The 22,208-nt window shown below is 33.7% G+C and overlaps 1 protein-coding gene across 9 annotated transcripts in view; it reads left to right on the top strand.

Annotated features, from left to right (window-relative positions):
• Window positions 1-2,461: 2,461 nt before the first annotated feature.
• The window catches only part of LOC6047495 (UDP-glucosyltransferase 2), a 92,893-nt gene continuing 73,146 nt past the window's right edge, over window positions 2,462-22,208 (top strand). The window contains exons 1-3 of one of the 9 annotated variants that reach the window (XM_038263777.1): window positions 2,462-2,636; window positions 2,808-2,882; window positions 9,344-9,541. The gene's annotated coding sequence lies outside the window, so the exon portion shown is untranslated. Of the gene's footprint in view, window positions 2,637-2,807; window positions 2,883-9,343; window positions 9,542-22,208 lie in introns of those variants that run through there. The other 8 variants (XM_038263778.1, XM_038263775.1, XM_038263776.1 and 5 more) reach the window with 8 other exon arrangements.

The following is a 22,208-nucleotide window of genomic DNA, read 5'->3' on the forward strand; positions in this document are numbered from 1 at the left end:
CGAAAAGATCGGAAAAATTCACGAACGTGACGAAATGCAAATAATGTTATTTGTACATCATCGTAATTTGAGAGTCAAACCCAAAATAGTCACTCTTGATAGATCAAGGAAATGATTTTGATGAAATATAAAATGTACTAACAACTTAATTAAAAGTTTATATAACATTTTGAATGTCAATATGTTACCATAGAATTGCCAACTAAATATTTTGGAGTTTAACATAGTTTGGGGGCCTTCATATCGACAGAAATGATTTTTATTTTCGTTGAAATTTCATACCAACCCAGAACCGGAAAGAACCGCAACGTAAAGTAATCAGATCACAAACTCCGTTCAGAGCTCTCAAACTAATGTCAATGTATGCCATTAGAAATAGAAAATATTGACAAATTGAAGAGATATTTTAAAGCGATGAAATCAAATGGACTATCCTGGAAGAGCCCTTGCGTCGTATCAAAAAGTGGTCAAAGACAAACTTGTAGGATATTGGACGGGCTTTCTGAAAAAAAATACACTGAAACAAAAATACATGCCACATCAACGACATTTTTTGAATTTTATGTTTAAAACTTAAATTTAAAGGTGGCGTCACGATTTTTTTTCGTTCAAAATTTTTGAGGAAATAGCCTAAAATGTTACCAAAAGACTGACGAAAAATGCAGGATGGTATGTCTCTTCTAAAAAAAATAAAAAAATCATTTACTAAAACTGTTTTTTTTTGAAAAGTGGTCTAAACGCCAAAATTTTTAAAAACCAGTAGTGGGGATCGATTTTCCAGACAATTTTACATAAAAGTCTCCATATTGACCATTGTCCTATGTGCAATCCTTTGGAAGACACAGCGGTTTAAAAAATAAAAATGTTGAAAAAACGGGTTTTTTTGTGGTTTTCAGCAATTTCTATATGACAGACTTGGTTTTTCATTCTCGTAAATATTTTTATCGGAAAGCTCGTCAAATTTCCCATAAGTTTGCCTTTGACAGCTATAAATCAAAAATCGTTTTTATATTTACGTAAGCAAATTTACTGTCCTGGTTTCTACCACACTGAAAAAAATATTCTATTTTCAGTTATTAGCAATGCAATTAAGCTTATATCTGTAAGCTCATACATCCAAATGAAAAGCTGTCAAAGGCAAACTTATGGGAAATTGGACGAGCTCGTTTTTTCAACATTTTTATTTTTAAAACCGTTGTATCTTCCCAAGGATTGGACATAGGACAATGGTCAATATGGAGACTTTTATGTAAAATTGTCTGCAAAATCGATCCTCACTACTGGTTTTTAAAACTATTGACGTTTAGACCACTTTTCAAAAAAAACAGTTTTAGTAAATGATTTTTGTATTTTTTTAGAAGAGACACACCATTCTGCATTTTCGTCAGCCTTTTGGTAACATTTTAGGCTATTTCCTCAAAAATTTTGAACGAAAAAAAATAGTGACATCACCTTTAAATTTAAGTTTTAGACTTAAAAATCAAAAAATATCATATATGTGGCATGTATTTTTGTTTCAGTGTATTTTATTCAGAAAGTCCGTCCAATTTCCTACAAGTTTGTCTTTGACCACATTTTGATATGATGCAACGGCTTCGAGATACAGTAATTTTTATATTGCAAAATACTAAAATATTTAAATAACTTACGCCCTTCTCAAATGTTATTTTCGAGTACTATTGGCTCCATATACACAAAAATGGCTTATATAGGCCCAGGATAACATGTCTACAAAGTTTCATTGAAATCGGAGAGGGTCGGGTACAAAAGTACCAGAAAAAATCCTGATTTGAGCTAGAATTGCTCTTAGATAGTGCAGATCGACAACCAGAGAGTCGACTGTTGTGCAGTTTCTCCTATGTACTAAACGCGCACGATTTCAACCTTTTTCTCCCTCAATTTCCACTCATTTTCCCATAATAAAGTCGTCATTTGCCGTGTCAATTTGCGGCATCAATCCTCCAGGAGAATCGTGCGCGCATTTCCACTTCGGTAGCCTGGCTGGCTGTGGTCAAACCTGCCTTCGAGCTACTGATATATCCGAGTCGCCGCTTACTACGACGGGGGTTGAGCTTACACACTTTTACAGTTGACCACATTTAGGCTGGCAAGGTCATAGTTTTACACTTTACTTTCTTCATGTTGTTTTTTATTTAATTTTTAATCTTTAAAGCTTTTTCCTTTGAATAAATGTGTTTTTTTTTTTATTTTCAACCCCTCTTTTCGTTTTTTCTCTCCCTTATTCCAACCCTTTTCCAAAGCAACACCCCGCAACCCTCACTTTGCATGTGCTTATTTTTCGTTGAATTTTTTTTTTTGCGCGCGCGCGCTCACACGACCATCATGCGCTTAAACCTGACGCGTCGTCGTCGCCGATCGTTTCGGGTTCGCGCACGCCTGCTCTCCTCATCGTCGGCGGCGCTTATTTGCTTATGCGCAAACAACTTTCAGTTTCGACCACGCCGCGGCCGGTTTCAGACGCGCTTTTCCAACCATTCTCCGTACGGTTGGTGTGCTGGACAGGATTCGGATTGAACTTTTAAGTTTAGTTTCGGGGGGAGAGCTTGCAAGAGAAAGAGAGAAAGAGCTGAAATTTAGTGCTTTTTTTCGGAGAAGAGAGTGCAGTGTGTGTGTGGGTACTTTTTCTTCATATTTTTGTTCGGGGTTTTGTGTTTTTCGACTTTTTTTTTTAAATCTCAAGTTTACATCATTTTCGGTCGCGTTTTTTTTATTTTTTGCTGTCTTTCTCGTTCGACAATTTCGATGCTGTTGCTGTTTCTGACGAGTATTGTGCGATAATTTTTCAGTTTTTATTTACGTCAGGTTGACCACGTTGAATCGGCAGTTTGGAAGATATTGTGTGTAGTGCGCCAAAGTGTGAGGTAATCATCGCCATCACCGCAGAGAGTGTCTGTGCGCGCACGTCGGAGTTTAATTGAAGTGGAGTACAACTTCAAGTGAACATCTCCCCATCATCACGTCACACCAAGCGCCCCAGAAGAAGACGACGAGTTGATGAAAAAGCTCGTAAACCAAATAGAATTTATCAATTAAATGCATAAATCATAAACTCTTCACGAAAAGGATTCAATTCCCATCATCAAAACCCATCATCAAGAGGAGCAGCAAAAAGGAAGATTGAAAAGTTTCGCTTGAATCATTTATGAGCCAGCCAGGTCCACGGGGATCGAAGAACGAGAATTTTCCAAACCCTCCGAGTCCGTTGATTGCGTTAGCCAGAGGGGGAGCTGGGCAAGAAAACATTCCCCGGCGAAAGCAAGTCGTCTGTGGCAGTTTTTCGTCCTTTCGGGGGACGAAATACTGGCATCAAATTGATGAAAGGGTGAAGTGATGAGCAAAATAAGGATTTAAGCTGCGTTTTGCAGTTGTGAACTTTGCCGCGGGATGTTTGGCGAAAGAATCAATGGGAATATTTTGTACTATCGATAAACTGAACTTATTGATCAGTACCAGTTAAGCTTCAACTTGTCAAAATTTCAAGAGATTCTGTTTTAATGTATTGATATTTTTGTAATATTGCATTATGTTTTTGAACCGTATAAGACCAATAAGTTTAAATTCTTCGAAAATGACACCTTTTGTCACCTGTTCTTTAAATGTTGCTTAGGGATTTTTCCATAACAACTTGCATATTTGAAATGAAACTTTGTCTCTCAGCTTAAACTTAATCAAACCTATCAAAAAATGTTTGAAAAGGAAAATCTATACAAAAGTACAAGTCATTTTGATATTTTTCTACTGTAAAGTGACAGGCTCTCAAATATCAAATAGCTCAGTATTTTACAAGGACGATGTATGAAATGAACCAAACATAGTTGTATTTGTTTTATTTCAGTAATTTTGGAGTGTTGCAGAATTCTGAAAGCGGATGTGAGTAAAAAAAATTGGGAGCAAAAAGTGTCATTGCGTTGAACAGACTTTCCCTCACTCATTTCAGTGCTGAAATGTTGATGTTTTTAATAGTAAATAATAGTTTTTTTCGGTTCTGTTCAAGAATTCATGGAAAAGTAAGTAGTATCACGACGGGATTGCAAAATAAAATAATGTTTGACCAAAGTTTAAATCAAATTAAAAAAAATCATAACCCATTGCACAACGTTCTCTTGCATTTTGAATCAAATGAAGACTTTTTAATCTCTTAACAAGAATTGAACTGTGTGAGATCAGATCGCTTCAAAACATAAAAGTGAACTTAGTCGTTGCTTTATAAATTCCGTAAAATTTTGGATTTTAATTTCAAAGCAGCTGAAATGATGCTTAAAGAATTTTGTGATGCTTTGAAAATTTTAAAATTCAAAATAATTTGTTTTTGTTTGCCATCACCCTTTTCTCCCTTGACCTCAACCAGAGCCGAGGGACAAAAACTTGAAATAAAATTTGCACAAATGGTTAAGGTACTTAAACATTATACGCACCGTCGTCGGAAAATTGTATTTGGAAATGTTGCAAAAAAATAATAATAATTTTCAATCGATTTTGAATTGTTCATGAGACATTATATTCACGGCGTGTTTTCTTGACAATCTTAAGAAGAAAAAATAATCATCGCTGCTCTCAAATGTGTCTTATAGGAAATATTTTCAGCTTTCCAATGCACAGTGGTTCAAAAGGCTGTTTTGACGAACTTAATTGATTAGAGCAAAAAGTAAGCATTTTCGTGCTTTGACATGTTCTACAACTTTGTTCAGCGTTGTCATGGCCTACTTTTGGTGAAATTTGTTTTTCAAAATACTCATCACAGCAGGCTATGGAATTTCTAACTTTTGACAGTTAAGAGATAGAGCTTTGGTGTCTTCGGCAAAGTTGTAGGGCTGAAAATTTTCACAAACTTTGTCGAAGACGCCAAAGCTCTATCTTTGCGTTGAATACCAGTTTTGGAACCTTTTTCATAAATCCCTGCCAAAAAACAGTTTTTTGACTAAAACTATGTTAAATTTTGATTTTAGACGATTACAATGTTCAGAAGAGTTGTTAGTAATATCAAAACAAACAAATTTGTCGAAGATGCCAAATTGATAGGAGCTATATGTTATGAGTTATAGCAAGATTTCGTGATAATTTAGCTAGTTTTCGAGCTCGGTATACAAAGCCTCGGGCAAATTTGGGCAAAAACCCATACAATAGGCTTCAAGTATGACTATTCCACTACAAAATGTCGGGTGAATCATTCGTCCGAAGGTTTACGGTCATAGATTTCCGAGCATTTTAATTTATTTTATTTTTGATGACTATTTTAATGCATTTAGGACACATTTAAGGCACATAAGCCATTTTTGCGATTTATTCGGACCAGACCAGACCAGTAGGCCAGACTCTTGTGAAAATTTTGATTTATTGGAAGTCTATCTTTGGAACTTATTGGCTAATAAATAATATGAATGTTTGAAATAATTTATTGTCTTTGCAACACCAACGTTATGACGATGACTAGATGTCTAGATTCGCCGATAAGCTCTTTTGGAAGGGATTTTTTTTTCAGAGATATTCCCAAAAATACACTGGATAGCCTCAAAAATAGACTTCCAATACATCAAAATTTTCACAAGAGTCTGGCCTCGTGTGTCCGAATAAATCGCAAAAATGGCTTATGTGCCTTAAAAGTGTCCTAAATGCATTTAAATAGTCATCAAAAATAAAATAAATTAAAATGCTCGGAAATCTATGACCGTAAACCTTCGGACGGATGATTCACCCGACATTTTGTAGTGGAATAGTCATACTTGAAGCCTATTGTATGGGTTTTTGCCCAAATTTGCCCGAGGCTTTGTATACCGAGCTCGAAAACTAGCTAAATTATCACGAAATCTTGCTATAACTCATAACATATAGCTCCTATCAATTTGGCATCTTCGACAAAATGTTTGTTTTGATATTACTAACAACTCTTCTGAACATTGTAATCGTCTAAAATCAAAGTTTAACATAGTTTTAGTCAAAAAACTGTTTTTTGGCAGGTATTTATGAAAAAGGTTCCAAAACTGGTATTCAACGCAAAGATAGAGCTTTGGCGTCTTGGACAAAGTTTGTGAAAATTTTCAGCCCTACAACTTTGCCGAAGACACCAAAGCTCTATCTCTTAACTGTCAAAAGTTAGAAATTCCATAGCCTGCTGTGATGAGTATTTTGAAAAACAAATTTCACCAAAAGTAGGCCATGACAACGCTGAACAAAGTTGTAGAACATGTCAAAGCACGAAAATGCTAACTTTTTGCTCTAAACAATTAAGTTCGTCAAAACAGTCTTTTGAACCACTGTGCAATGCTTCTAAGAGCAAAATGTTTCATCGAAAAAATTCTGAGATATCTATGTTTTGAGGTTTTGCTTGGAATTCCTTCCTCATTTATTAGAAATTTTTATTTAATAATTCAGGGAACTTGTCAAATTATGTGTTGTTTGTGTCGTTTACTCATTAAAATGTGTAAAATGAGACAAGAAACGACTTTATAGAAGTTTGAAAACCGCCAAAACAATTTAAAAATTAAGTTTTTACCTACTTTTTGGAATATGTGGAATTTAATCAGGTAGGGGAAGTTGGGGCAAGAGGAACAATCGCTCGTACAGCCGTATTTTTTACAATTTTGATTATTTCCAGTATGAGGTTTTGTTGCTAGCAATGCAATTAGCTGATTCTACTAGCACATAACGGCCAAAACGACGTAAACGCCGCGGGGCATAAGATTTAATGAAGTTTTTTTCAAAACCTTTTTTTCTTAGTATTTGGAAAGTACAAAATAAGGCCTAGGGTTCGTTTTAAGGCTCATTTTATCAAAATGCTATTTTTCCTAGATCAGTAGTGTCCCTACCAATGACTTGCACCTATTACAAAGTATGGTTTAACTTTTGGTTATTTTTGTTGAGAGCTTTTAAAAAATCCTGTTCAGGTGGGGCAAGTGCACCATATGGATTTTTAGTATGGAAAAAAATACGAATTGCTGCAACAACATATTTTATTGAAAATAAATACAAAAAGTACTTAAAAACTGATAAACAATTATTTAAAAAAATTTCCATACAAAAAAAAGTGATATTATGAAAATTTTGTACTTATCATCTATGTAATATTTTTTTTCGGAAAAACGATCAATTTTTAGTAAAATATTATTATTTAATCTAAAAATAAAACAAACGTTTCAAATACATTCTAATCTGATGTATCTAAGTGATAACAGTTCAATTGTAAGCAAATTAACATGTTGTTTCCTGCATTGTTCCTCTTGCCCCAAAGCGTTGTTCGTCTTGCCCCACTAGTTGAGCAGAACGTACGGAAAATCAAAAAAATTAAAATATTTTTTTTTTCATTAAAAAACAGGATTTTTTTAAAACTTGTTCTATCAAAGTCTTAGTCAAGACCTGGAATAAGATGATTATAAAAAAATCTGACAGATTTTTTAACGTTTTTAATGGGTTATAACGAGCATTTCATTAGCTTGTTACACTTGCCCCACTTTCCCCTAATAAAACCATAAAACAGTATTAACGTATATTTTTTACAATATTAAATTGATCTTCAAATAACTTTTGTAAACAAATATCACCCATCTGCTCTGATTCAGCTGATACAATCGATTTTTTTCGAAATTTTTGCAGGTTTGATATTGGTAAGGGTTTTTCTGGATTTTTATGATTAAATATTATGATTGCTTAGCAAAACATTAAAAAGTTGTATGGATACAAAACATGTTTTAAACTCTAAATTTAACTACAAATACATGTTGCAAACTTCAAGAGAAATGCTCTTCAGTAGTTTGCAAGAAATTTATAAGGAATCAGCTATATTATAGAAGTCTTATATTTTTAAAAATCACATCTATTTTTAAAACGTTTTACACAAACCATTCAATTATTATAAAATATGACTTTTGATGCTTAAAACAGTAATTTTTAATTTCAATTTAAAATCTTGCTTTGTATCTTTGTTCCTGGATTAGGTTTGCTTAAGAAAGCTTATATTTTAATACGGTTCCATGATTTTAATTTCTGAATCAATCTCACAAATTCAAAAAATCAGTAAAAAAAAATTTAAGCGATTAAGCGATTGCTTCTTGTCTTATTAAGTAAATTTTGATGAGTAAATGACGCACACAACACATTATTTGACACGTTTTCTTGTACTGTTATTGAAAAGTTTCAAATAAATGATGAAGGAATTTAAAACAATAATCTAAAAAAATGATAGCTCAGAAATTTCTCAATGAAACATTTCGCTCTTACAAGCATTGAAAAGCTGAGAAAATTTCCTATAAGACACATTTGAAAGCAGCAATGACTGTTTTTTCTTGATAAGTTTGTTTTGGAAAATACGCCGTGTATTGTACACACATTTAGTATTTTTCAAACAACAAATCAGGACAAAAACTTGCAAAACAAAGGGAACAACAATATTTGTCTGAATTCATTGAAATTTTGATATATCAAAGAGTATAAAAGATGTTGAATTATGAGTTTTGTCGTTGCAAATACTTTTTGAAGTTTATGTCCCTCGACTCTGGTCAAAGTCGTGGAGAGAGGCAAAAAATAAAAATTGAATTCACAAGCCATGGTTCAAACATTCGAATGAAAAAATGTCGCAGAAAAATTATGTTTTTCAGACTGTACAACGAATTTACACGTAAATTGGAAATATTTTAGATCCATCCCAGGCTAGAATTGAAGGTTAAAACCTTTGAAAAATATTTGCATTAGCCTTAAAAAAATACAAAAAATATAAATGGCCAGAAAGTAGACATTTTTATCGTGCATTTGAATAAAAATTCATATTAAAATTAAAATGTTTTATTCATGAATTTGTCACTTAAAAAGACACTTTTTGTAATAACAAAATCGGCATAAAAATTAGCTGCTCCATTTGGTTGAATAATCGATTCTGCTGATCCAAGCTTTCCCTCCCGGGCAACCCAGATCAACTTTGCCCTCCGGAGACTTGTCGATTTGCGTCGAGTCAAGCGACGAACCTGCCATCTCCACCTTCCCAGTTGGCTTCCGCAATCGCGATTTGCAATTTATCGTTATCGGGCGAAGAAAATCGAAACTTTTCCCACCTCAATTATCGACGGCCGCCACCGCCAAAGAAAGACCTTATGATCATGGGCCGTTTGATTGAAACAATCAAGCACCAGAGGAAAACAACGAAACGGAAACCGAACTGAGAGAGAGAGATTGAGGAAAAACACCAAATCGAAGAAAATTACATTAACTTTGTTGGGGCGCCACACTGCAAAAAGAAGAGTTAATGACGGTCGGGGTGGAAATTAACTCGTTTTTTCGCTAGACTGTTAATCATCTGTTTTTTTTTCACATTGGTTTGATTTTCTTGTCGGTTAAGATTTAAACGAATTTCATTGAAATTGTGCAGTTCCGAATAGCGAAATAACGAATATATTTCTTCAAAGTGTACAACAGTTTAGTGTTGAATTATTGGAAAAGCTGATTTTTACAAAGTGCAAACTGATTTGCTGACGCAAATACAAAAATTGAGCTGTGCTCCGTACTTGGGATCGAGATTCTTGTTGCTTTTCTTAAGGTAAGTTCATAAAAAAAAACTAAATTTATCTCAATAACCTTCTCTCAGTTTATATTATCAACCTCTAACTCAATCTCCCTTTCACTCTCCACTTGACACTTTTTTTTATATTGTGTTTGTAATTCCAATGGTCCAAGTAGAAAAAACCAACCATTTCCATACCCTCTTTGCTCTTGTTTTGTCTGGCCGCAGTGATAAATGTCATTTTCTTCTTTCACTTCACCTGATCCCCCTCCCTCCTCCGAAAGAGACACACCCTTTTTCCCCGTCGTGACTTGGTTGATGTTGGTCAGTGACCATAAAACAAAGTTGTCCACACACAGAGAGCATAAGTGCTTTCTTATATTGCATGGAACTCTGGGGGACTTTTTTTTTGTTGAAGCTTTCAGCAAAAGTGGCGCGGAGGGTAAAAAAATAAGGCAGGGAAAAGAGTTATATCTATCTAATTGCGCAACTTTAACAGATGGCATCTGCAATTATGTCAAGGTGATAAACACTATTTGTTTAACAACTTGAACACATCAAGAGACAAATAATGTTTTCTGTTTGTGATCAAATGATTGCAGTATAATATTTTTCAGAATTAATCATTTTTTTTTGTTTATGATCAAAAAATTCCCATTCATTCATATCTTGATTCTTGGAAATTCTAACAAGGGCTGCTGAGTTGGATATATCTTTTAGTTATTCCAGCTCCGACTCTGACTCCGGCTTCTGAAGATTAAGCGATTTTGATTTCGGCACCGACTCCACAATAGAGCGTCCCAAAAAATTAAAAGTTGTCAAAAACCCCTAGAATGATAGAATATGATTTCAGGAACAATGCACAGTGGTCCAGATCGCAAATTAAGAGGAAAATTGTTTTTTTCCGAAAAATGATGAAGTTTTGGAGCTCTGGTGTCTTGGGAAGGTTTGTTGAAAAGGACAACTTTTTGTTTGGTTGAAAATTATGGTGATTTAACTTTTCAGGAATATTTTTGTGATTTTTCTATCTCGTAATCTACGCCTTCTAGGACAATTTTAAATAAAGCATCGGAGCAAACCATCAAAAATTAGTTTTTAAATGTGGCAATTCAGAATTTAGTTTAAGAGAAAAGTTCGTGCCACTTTTAGAGCTCTGAAAAAAAACAAACATTTTAATTTTTTGACAAGTCAATTTGGACTTAAGGATCAAAAGTTACAGCCATTTTAAGGTAAAAAAAGATGCAAATTCAAAACTTAAATATCTCGAAAAGGCGCAAGCCAAATTCTAAGCGCCAAACGCTGAAAAAAATCTCAAGGGTGTTTATCTTTAAACTCGAGATGCCTTAATTTGAAGACCACCCTAACGAAATTCGAAAATTGGCTATATAGATGTATTTTCATGCGATTTGAACTTGAATCTGCCCTCTGAATTGAGCCAAATTGTCAACAAATCGATTTTTTTGGCCATATTTTGGGTTTATATTTTTAATTTTTCGTTTGGGCATGGCACAAAAAAAAATTTAAGTGGGAAAAATTCAAAAATCACTCCACAAAATGAGTCGAACATTTTTGCACACAAAACTAACGTATGCAGCTTGTAGAATATTTCACGGAGAAGATTTTTATTTTTGTAACATTCAATTTATGTCCACACAAAGCTGATTTTATGCATTTTGGGGAGCAAAAAGTAACGAATTTTCAAAATTCTTAGTGCATTGGTGATTTTAGCATAACACGTTAGCTGCTAGGTTTAAAAACGGCAAATATTTTGGATATTTTAATTTTTCTCCCTAAAACAATATTTTTTATACCATTTCATGAAAAAACATGAGGTTTTCTCATAATTTGGCGTTAACGACAGTAGTACTGCTCTCTGAACTTCTGTATATGAACAAATAAAACTCAAATGGGACCATCCATAAACCACGTGGACACTTTTTGAAAGCTTCGACCACCCTCCCCCCCCCACGTCGTGGAAAACGTCTATACAAAACAAATCTTTTTTTATGGAGCGTGGATAATCGCTGACCCCTTCCCCTCCCCCTCTTAGGTAACATATGGTTCCATATGAACCTTGATAAAAATAATTTTAATTTTTCAGTATTCGCATTTACGTTAAGTTCATGTTTTTTACATGAAAAGTTAAAAAAATATCGCTTCTGAGCGAGTAAAATAATGATTTGTGTATACTTGCTAAGTATATAAAAAGCATAAAAATTAAAAAAAAGAAGCCATGGTTTCAACATTTTAATGAAAAAAGTGGCCCTAAATACATCATACACCTGTCCAGTTGTTTTGCAATTATAAGTTTCCAAAATATTTAAGTATTGACAAAAAAAATATTTTCCGAGATTTTTTTTGCGGTGCAGTAGATTGGAATTTTATAAAAATTCAAAACATTTTTAAAAATTATCAGTGCAAAAAATGCATTTTAGATTGTTTTCAGTTGATTTAACTTCTATTTTCATGAAAATTTTTAAGTTATTTTTTGCCCCCTGATTTTTCGGTTAAGTTTTGAAAGGTGGAGCACCATAAATTTTGAAAATTATTTGCAACGGCCTAATTAAAAATCTACCAATGTTTTAAAAAGTTAACAACTCGTTATTAATAACGCTATAACTTTGACTCCAAGGATCGTTGCTTATGTTTGAACTAACAAAATCTTTCAGAAATTTATGATCATTACTTTTTTTTTAAGTGGAAAAAAAATTCATGTCAAAAGAAAGTACAATAATAATGTTTAGAAAACAAAATCTTTTTTTCATATATCTTTCAAGAACTGTTGATGTTTAATAAAATCCAAAAAAAAAAATCAAATTGTTTTATAAGCTGCTCATTTTTGTTGAAGTGGCTGCTTATGCTAGAAATAATTGCATCGCACACATCAAAATAAATAAAAGCTAACTCTCTAATTAGGTTGCAAAAGAATCTATCGAAAAACAGCCTTGTTTACAAATGGCGTTTAGAACCTTTAAAATACGAACCCGAGATCTCTTTAAATAATTTAACGAATTGATCATGTTTAAAAGAATACAAAAAAAATCTTTTAAAAATATGTTTTGAAACATCTTTTTTATTATTAAATAAGATATTCGAAAAAAAAACCAAAAGGTAAAAAAAATCTTATTGATTTTAAAACAACTGCTCAAGAATTGAATAGCTAAATTTACATTCAATAAACTGCCAGCGTTTAAAAATAATGCAAAAAAAACTTAAACATTTTAAACCAAGATCACATGATGTATTTATAAATAACACTGAAATTTTGTTTTTAATCTTAATTGTTTCCAACTCTCAGAAATTAATTTTTGCAAAACCAATTAATTTTTCATTTTAATTTAATTTTAGAGAATGATTGAAAGCTTTGCTTAACCATTTCTTTTCCTCACTTAATAATTCTTTGCTATTAAATTATATCTCATTTTTCCTTTAGTTCCAATAAATTCAATCTTAGCTCCATATTTAGCTAACTGCTTAAGATGATTCCATACCAGTTACACCCGAAATTTAAAAAAAAGTTGGCAAATTCACTAAAATTCATCTATGTCGAATGGAATGTGTTCAGGAAACCCAAATTGATCATACCTGGACGAAACTAAAGCATTAAAACTTTAAAAATTTCAAGTTTGTAATTATTTCCATAATAGTATTACTTTATTTAATTTTTTTCCATAGATGGCTAGCAAGATTATTCCAGAAATCATTTTACTTCAAATTTGTCTCTTGACTTCAATTAATGAAAATTCAAATGTTTTTTTGACGATTTCAAAATTTATTGAAAACCCTTTCAGCTTATAATTTTGTAATTATCGGGAGAATCTAGAACTCTGCAAATGGCTTGCCCCGGGCAGACGGTAATAACAAAATTCATGCCATTTCAATAACAAATACTGTTAAAATAACAGAAAGTGTTATGGAATCTTGTTGAAAAATCCATTTTTGCATAAGGGTTGAATAACAGTTTATGCTATCATAACAAAATTTGTTATTGATCTAATATTGGTTGAAAGCCAAAACAACTTGGGAATAACATTTTTTGTTATGGAAGAATACCTCCAACTGTTATTTGGATGATCGGATTAGTTGTTAAAATAACAAAAAATAATAACAAAGATTTGTTCGAAGAATAACTAAAGATGTAATAAGTCTGTTATTACAATAACAATCTAATAACAAAAAAGTCATAACGGTGAATAACAAAACTTGTTATAAATAACATAAAATGTTATTGAACTAGTATTTTCAAATAACACAAAATGTTATTCCCATGTTATTTCCGTCTGCTCGGGGCCACTTTTTAGAGCCGAACTATTAACTACCCGAGTAGACGGAAATAACGCGGGAATAACATTTTTTGATATTGGAAAATACTAGGCCAATAACATTTTATGTTTTTTTTTTACAAGATTTATTATTCGGCGTTATGATTTTTTGTTATTGGATAGTTATTGTAATAACAGACTAATAACATTTTAAGTTATTCTTCGAACAAATCATTGTTTTTATTTATTGTTATTTTAACAACTAATCCGATCATCCCAATAACATTTGGAGTTATTTTTCCATAACAAAAAATGTTATCCCAAAGTTGTTTTGGCTTTCAACCAATATCAGACCAATAACAAATTTCGTTATGATAACATAAACTGTTATTCAACTCTTATGCAAAAGTTGATTTTTCAAGAAGAATCCATGACACTTTCTGTTATTTTAACAGTATTTGTTATTGAAATGGCATGAATTTAGTTATTACCGTCTGTTCGGGTATGTTTGTAATCAAGATCTTCATAAAAAAATTGCTTATTGATGATCCTTTGGAAAATATTTTCTGCATGGTATTCAACATCCACTCACTTTGGTAAGCAAGAGAAGTCAGCCCCTTGAAAAATTAAATTTTTCTGTTCAGGTGAGTCTAGAAGCCACAAATGAGAAGACAAAAAAAACACGAAAACTGGAAAACCCCATCAATGAACATTTCCAACCCACGACGTCGCGCACGTTTTTGTTTACAGTGAATTTACGGCGGCCGGTACCAAAAACAATAATCTGTTTACTCTGGGACCAGATGCTTGTTGGATGCGCTCTGCTCGTTATTTCTGACGGTATCGTGTTCATTTTCCATCGTGGGCCCCCCAGATTCCAAGAAAACTCGTGTTTATCGCCGACGTCAACCAACGTGCGCGCCTTCAACTGGCCACAAAAAAAAGAAAATTTGGTTTGAAGAATGTTTTATTTTATTTTATTTTTTTGCTGGCCGGTGACGGCAGCCGAATTTAACTTTTTTTATTAAGTGTCTTGATTTTCCAATTAGACGCACTTCTGCGTAAAGTTGTAAGACAATTTTCGACCGAAACTTAGCGCCTTCAAAATACCCTTTAAGCAAGGTTGAACCTTCCGAGCAGAGAGTAGTGCCACAAAATTGGTCCTTTCATCACCAGAAGCACTTTGGGACTGTATTTTGAAGTAGGTCCATTGACGCCCCCGCCGCGCTCGTGACCGCACTTTTCCTAGAGCTGGAAAGAGTGAAAATGAACACCAACCAAGAGTAGGAGGGTTCCTTTCGTTCTTGAAAGCCACACGATACTACGGTGGCGGTACTTTGCTAGTTAATTTTGACCCAAAATCGACCTAAATTTTTGGCTTCTTCTTTTTCCTCTTATTGCGCGCTGAAAAAAAATCCTTTTTTCGCGCTGCTTGTTCCGTTAATAGCATAATTCAATTCCATGGCATTGGGGGGTTTCTCGGAGGCTTCTGCTAGCGAGAATCTGTCCCAAAAAGCGGTCCATGCGAGACACCCAGTACGGCGAAGTGATCGTCCCAGCAGGTGGTGAAAACCACCGCAAATGGATTCAATTGAAGTGTTGTGGCAAATATTTCGAACCGCGTTAGGAACTTGGGAAAATCAAATTTAATTTCATTAATCAGTCTAAAATTTGCTGAAAATAAAACTCCAACCCTCTGTTGGAGTCACGTCGGAGGCAAGTCGGAGACTTCTCAACGTGTTGGGCCCACATTTGTCTGGCAGTTGTCTGCTTGGTTGAGAGGAGGCCCCTTACCCCCTCGGCAGCAGCAGCACTGGGACCAGCGAGTGCCGGCCACAGGTGATGCCACGCACCGACAACGAACGCCGGGACAGTGTAATTAAATTACCACTCTCGCCGCGACTTTACCGACCTCTAGCTTTAGTTGCCGTTGTGGTCACTTGACGTTTTTCGTTTCGCAATTTATTTTGCGATTTTTCGAATTTGTATTTTTTTATTTGGATGAAACTTTGTCCATATTTTGATTTTGAATACGGCTGAAATATTTTTGGTGCCTTCAATATGCACAAAGAAGCCATTTTGCATCATTAGTTTGTCAATACAAAAATGATGTATGAAAATTCAAAAATATGTATCTTTTGAAGGATTTTTTTGATCTACTTGGTGTCTTGGGCAAAGTTGTAGGTAGTGTTAAGGACTACACTGAAAAAAAATTATACACGGTAAAAAATTTTCGGTTATTTTTAATTTGACTTTTTGTTACTAAAACGGGATAAGTAAAAAAAAACATTTTTTTTTATTTTCTGATGTGTTGCCAAATTTTCAGAAATTTCCTGAACGGGCAAAAATCTGAAAAATAATATTTTTATTTTTTTTTTAACTAAGATTGTCATTTCCAAACCCGATTTAAGGTGAAATAAAGCCTTTCTTACCAAATGTTGAAAAATGATACCACCCAGTGAGAATTTGACCTAATGTTTCGAATCTTTTTAGGCTAAACCTAGAATGCCATTTTTTTAATTTCAGAGGTACATTATGGGTCGCATGATAATTATATTTTATTAAAAAAAAAACATATTGCTTTGACATTATTTAAAAAAAATAAAGGGAATTCAGTCTTTAATAATAGTCTATGATAAGGGTAATTCTCCGCCAACTCACACAGCAGTTGCCCCGACCCCTCTTCGATTTGCGTGAAACTTTGTCCTATGGGGTAACTTTTGTCCCTGATCATGAATCCGAGGTCCGTTTTTTGATAGCTCGTGACGGAGGGGCGGTACGACCCCTTCCATTTTTGTACATGCGAAAAAAGAGGTGTTTTTCAATAATTTGCAGCCTGAAACGGTGATGAGATAGAAATTTGGTGTCAAAGGGATTTTTATGTAAAATTAGACGCCCGATTTAATGGCGTACTCAGAATTCCGAAAAACGTATTTTTCATCGAAAAAACACTAAAAAAGTTTTAAAAATTCTCCCATTTTCCGTTACTCGACTGTAAAAAATTTTGGAACATGTTATTTTATGGGAAATTTAATGTACTTTTCGAATCTACATTGACCCAGAAGGGTCATTTTTTCATTTAGAACAAAAATTTTCATTTTAAATTTCGTGTTTTTTCTAACTTTGCAGGATTATTTTTTAGAGTGTAACAATGTTCTACAAAGTTGTAGAGCAAACAATTACAAAACAAAAATGATATATAAACATAAGGGGTTTGTTTGAAAACAACACGAGTTATCGCGATTTTACGAAAAAAAAGTTTTGAAAATGTTGGTCGTCGTTGATCATGGCCGTTCATCGTCACCCGCGACAGACACGGACGACGAAACGAAGAAAAACGCAAAAAGTAACTTTTTCAAAACTTTTTTCGTAAAATCGCGATAACTCGTGATGTTTATAAGCAAACCCCTTATGTCTATATATCAATTTTTTTGTAATTGTCTCTACAACTTTGTAGAACATTGTTACACTCTAAAAAATAACCCTGCAAAGTTAGAAAAAACACGAAATTTTAAAATGAAAAATTTTGTTCTAAATGAAAAAATGACCCTTCTGGGTCAATGTAGATTCGAAAAGAACATTAAATTTCCCATAAAATAACATGTTCCAAAATTTTTTACAGTCGAGTAACGGAAAATGGGAGAATTTTTACAACTTTTTTAGTGTTTTTTTTTTTTCGATGAAAAATACGATGTTTCGGAATTCTGAGTACGCCATCAAATCGAACGTCTAATTTTACATAAATGTCCCTTTGACACCAAATTCCTATCTCATCACCGTTTCAGGCTGCAAATTATTGAAAAACACCTCTTTTTTCGCATGTTCAAAAATGGAACGGGTCGTACCGCCCCTCCGTCACGAGATATCAAAAAACGAACCTCGGATTCTTGATCAGGGACAAAAGTTACCCCTAAGGACAAAGTTTCACGCAAATCGAAGAGGGGTCGGGGCAACTTTTCCCGATTTCGTGTGAGTTGGTAGAGAATCACCCATATGCAGTATGTAAAAAAAGTATTTACACCCCTTGGGCACAATGCACATTTTGTGATGAAACATGTAAACAATTTAAAGTTTGACAGAAACCTAGTACTACGTTTTGTTCAGAAACTTATGCCGAATTCCAACGAAAATCTATTCTATCGATACAAAGACCCCCAAAACGGTGTTATACCCACTGCAAAATGTTTATTAAGCAATTCTATGGCAATATATTGACATTTAGTTAAATTTAAGGTTTGCAAAATTCAGTTTGGATAAGTTTTATATAGAATTTATAGAGTTAAATAAACTTTTATACTAAGAAGTTAGTAAACTTTATATTCAATCCAAGTTATTTTTTTTAATCAGTCAAGGATACCTATTTGGAGTTGGGAGACTGTATTTATGGTAATTTGTCAACAAATAACTTATGTTAATTTTTCAAATGGTGTACAAACTTTTTTTGCACCTGTTTTGATATTTGTAATAGTATTTGTTATATAACTTTTCAAAGAAACCATCTTTTTCTGTCAAACTTTAAATTGTTAACATGTTTCATCACAAAATGTGTATTGTGCCCAAGGGGTATAAATACTTTTTTTACATACTGTAGATCATGATTTAAAAAAAATTAAAGCTGTTTATGAAATATGGCAAAACTTCACTAACATTAAAAGTGGTCTAAATCGAATTTTTCAAATTTGTGATATATCAGGGCTGAAGTAAGAAGCAATTTTTAAACTCTTAAAAAAGAACGAGAACGTTTTCAAACATTTGAATTTGAGTTTGTAAGTCAAAAGTTGTTGCAATTCGAAAGTGACAAAGTTGTTAAATTGTCAAACACGGTGGGTAAGAAGGGGATTATTACGCAATTTGCATGCACCTCGAAAAATCCACCTGGAAGTTGTTGAAGAGACTGCTCTAAGTCAGAAAAAGTAATTCTCAAAATATTCTGGCGGTGATAATTGATTTCATCTCAATTTGAAGTTAAAAAATACCTAATATATCACCTAAAACCTCAAAAATATCTCCGAAATTTCAATGTAACTTAGGCCAGAGATGTAAATATTCATCAAGATATCAATTTGTAGTAGAGGTGGGACCTCAGATATCCAGATAATTTACATTTTTTCTTCTAAATAAATTCAAAAACATATCTTATCTTTTCAATCAAACCAAATCAAACGAAATGTACGAAATCGTATCAGAACTGAATTTTTTTTTTGATGAAGTTATTTAAGGAACCCAAAGTAGATTTAGGAATAAAAACTAACTCAATCTACCTATGTGGTTGATCCCTCTCTCACTCCTCAAAAAAATGCATCTTTTGAGCTATGACCCATGTTGATCAAAATTCGTTTAGCACTGTTGCTTTTTTTTATCCAAAAATCATTTCTTTGAAAAACGTGGAAAAAAGTTACAAAATATATACACAGATATTTTTTATGCTCACACAAAAAATAATTTCCCTAAAATTTGGTATCGGGCTCCGTTATTACCCACAAAAAATAATTTATTGTTAAAAACGTGATTTTTTTTAACCAAATAACGTCGATTTATAAAATGACGATAACTCAGCAAATAAGTGTTCATTTATCAATATCTTAAAATAAATCCAAGCTTTACACACCTTCAAAAAAATATAATTCTGATTTTTTTACAAGTAGATAATTTGGAAATTTGTTCAGTTTGTTAAAATCTTGCTCATTATTGAATCATTCCCTTGTGGACCACCGATCAGTGAGGTACTCCTGGATATTAGCTCCTGAAAAGTGCTTAAAAAGTGCAAAAATGCCTCACGGCAAGAAAAAGAGGCGGTCCTCACCAGCAGGATCGGCAGATTTGAAGAAGCTAAAGAATGCCGAAGCGCTACCTGCAAAGCCAGGCAGTTTGAGCAAGGACGCTCAAAATTCGTCTGGAAACCAGTTTGCTACCCTCCCTGTGGATGTGAGCGAGAAGGAAGAATTTGAACGACGGGAAAAGTTGCCACCCATTTTCGTGAAAACATCGTCATCGGACTCGGTGCGAAAGTGGCTGACCGGGTTTATCAAATCTGGTGCTTTACGAGCTTCCATTCGCTTGTGTGCTGATGGACTCAAAATTCTGCTACCTACCAGAAAGGATTACAACTACGTTCGGGATTTCCTGAACAACACAAAGATTGAATACTACAGCCATGACGATCCAGGTAAACGCCCTATGAAACAGGTCCTCAGAGGCCTGTACGACATGGATGTGAATGTGTTGAAAGAAGAGCTCAAATCTCTGAAGTTGAACGTGATTGAAGTCTTCAAGATGACGAGACACAACAAGGACATCAAGTATCGTGATCAACTGTACCTGGTTCATTTCGAGAAAGGATCGACAACGCCGTCTGAGCTGAAAGCAGTTCGGGCAATTTTCAACATCATCGTGACTTGGGAACGTTATCGTCCAGTGCACCGTGACGTGACGCAATGTTCGAACTGCTTGCAGTTTGGACATGGTGGAAGGAACTGTTTCATCAAGAGTCGTTGTGCAACCTGCGGAGGTGAGCACAAAACTCAAGCTTGCGAAACAATCAACGAGAACATCGAAGCGAAATGCTTCAATTGCGGCGGCGACCATTCTACCAAGAATCGAAGCTGCCCAAAACGTGCTGAGTTTGTAAAAATTCGGCAGCAAGCGACGACGAGGCACCAACCAAATCGTCGCAAAACACCACCAGCATACACGGACGTGGATTTTCCTGCTTTGGCGTCACCAGGAGCAGGATCTACTCGTGTGGTTCCAAATCTGCAGCCATTGCCGTTGAATCAGCGGCCAAAAGTTGCAGAGAATACAACACCTCCTGGCTTCAGTCAGCAACCGAGGAAAACCAACCAACATCAACGGGTGAAGGCAGTAGTGACCTGTTTTCACCACAAGAACTTCTGAACATTTTCATCGAGATGACAACAACTCTGCGTGGGTGCAAAACTCGCCAGGAACAAGTAAGAACTCTTGGAGCATTCATCTTAAAATACAGTTCGTAGTTTACTCGTTCTAGTGATTTTGAATATTTCAATGGATTTATTTTTTTAGTTTTAGGTTAGGATTAGTTGTTTAAGTGATTTTTACCCAAATGTATTCAATTCAATGCAAAAATGTAAAACAATTTGAAATAAATAATATAAATGTGATCAGTTAATAATAAAACGAAAAATACAACAAAGATGAAGAGCATTAGGCCATACCACTTAGCATGTAAAAGAAATGTAATTATTATAAGAAAGTTCAATAAAGATATTTAATTTCAAAAAAAATTTTTTTGCTCATTATTGAATCAATTCAAAATGTTCCATAAAGATCCGGGATTGGTTGACTTGAGGAAATTTAGCAATTTGCTGTTAAAATTGAATATTTATGAAACCTTATTTTCAGGATTAATGAAATTTCCCGATTTCGCGGACAGCGTGAAATCCGCGAAAGTTGGCTTTTCCCGCGAAAACTCATGAAATTTTATGTTTGTGTGAAACTGTGAACTTTTTTTCAAAGTGTTTTATTAAATTAAAATAGGAATAAAAATTATCTGTAGAATTAAGTGAATGAATACTCTTGTTCTATTTTTAATATAGGGTTAGTGAATTTTGATGATATCGTGAAATTCTTGAAAATTATCAATTTTCTCTTATGTATATTTTTTTTCAAATAAGATCATAATAAAAATTCAACCATAAATACTTTTTAAGTAAATTTCATTAGTTTTCATTTGAAAAGCTTGATATGAACCTATTGAAGAATTGTTCAGATTTTTCAGTTTTTTTTAGAAAATAACTAAATTTAGTAATATTTTCATTCGCTGTGGTAAAACATTTATTACTGTTATTCAAAAGGTATAGTTTCAGAACAATTGAAAGGAATCATGCTTAGTTTTATTCAAAATAAAATGAAGAATATTTTTATCAATCAAATCATCATTTCAAATTAATTTTCTGGGTCCAGTTTAATTTTAACGACATTTCGTCGCGTGTGTGCTATCTTGTGACACGTCCTATATCTTTACAGCAGACGTGTCACAAGATAGCACACAAGCGACGATTTGATTATTTGAGTTGATGATAGAGCGTCCAATTTCCCGTCCCGGGAAAAAAATTCCCGGGAATTCTCGGGATTTCCTGGAAAAAAATATTTCCCGTTTCCCGGGAAATTTGTAAATTTCCCGGGAATTCCCGAAATACAAGCAGAAGTTTACATTTTCCTACCTTTTTGGCACCAATGTTTTGAAATTAAACAAAAAATAATAATTGGAGAACCTGATTTGATTTTATTTATTTCCATCTACTGTTCATATTGAACTAATCAGCTTGTCTGTAAATTTCATGTCAAGGTTTAATTCAGATAATGTTTATTTCTGAAGCATTCATCACTAGGAATATTGTTTGCTTTTATGTTGGACCACAAAACTTACGCTGTTATGGAATGAATATAAACTATTTTATTTT

The sequence above is a fragment of the Culex quinquefasciatus genome, chromosome 3 (genome assembly GCF_015732765.1).
Source record: "Culex quinquefasciatus strain JHB chromosome 3, VPISU_Cqui_1.0_pri_paternal, whole genome shotgun sequence".
NCBI classification, from domain to species: Eukaryota; Metazoa; Arthropoda; class Insecta; order Diptera; family Culicidae; genus Culex; species Culex quinquefasciatus.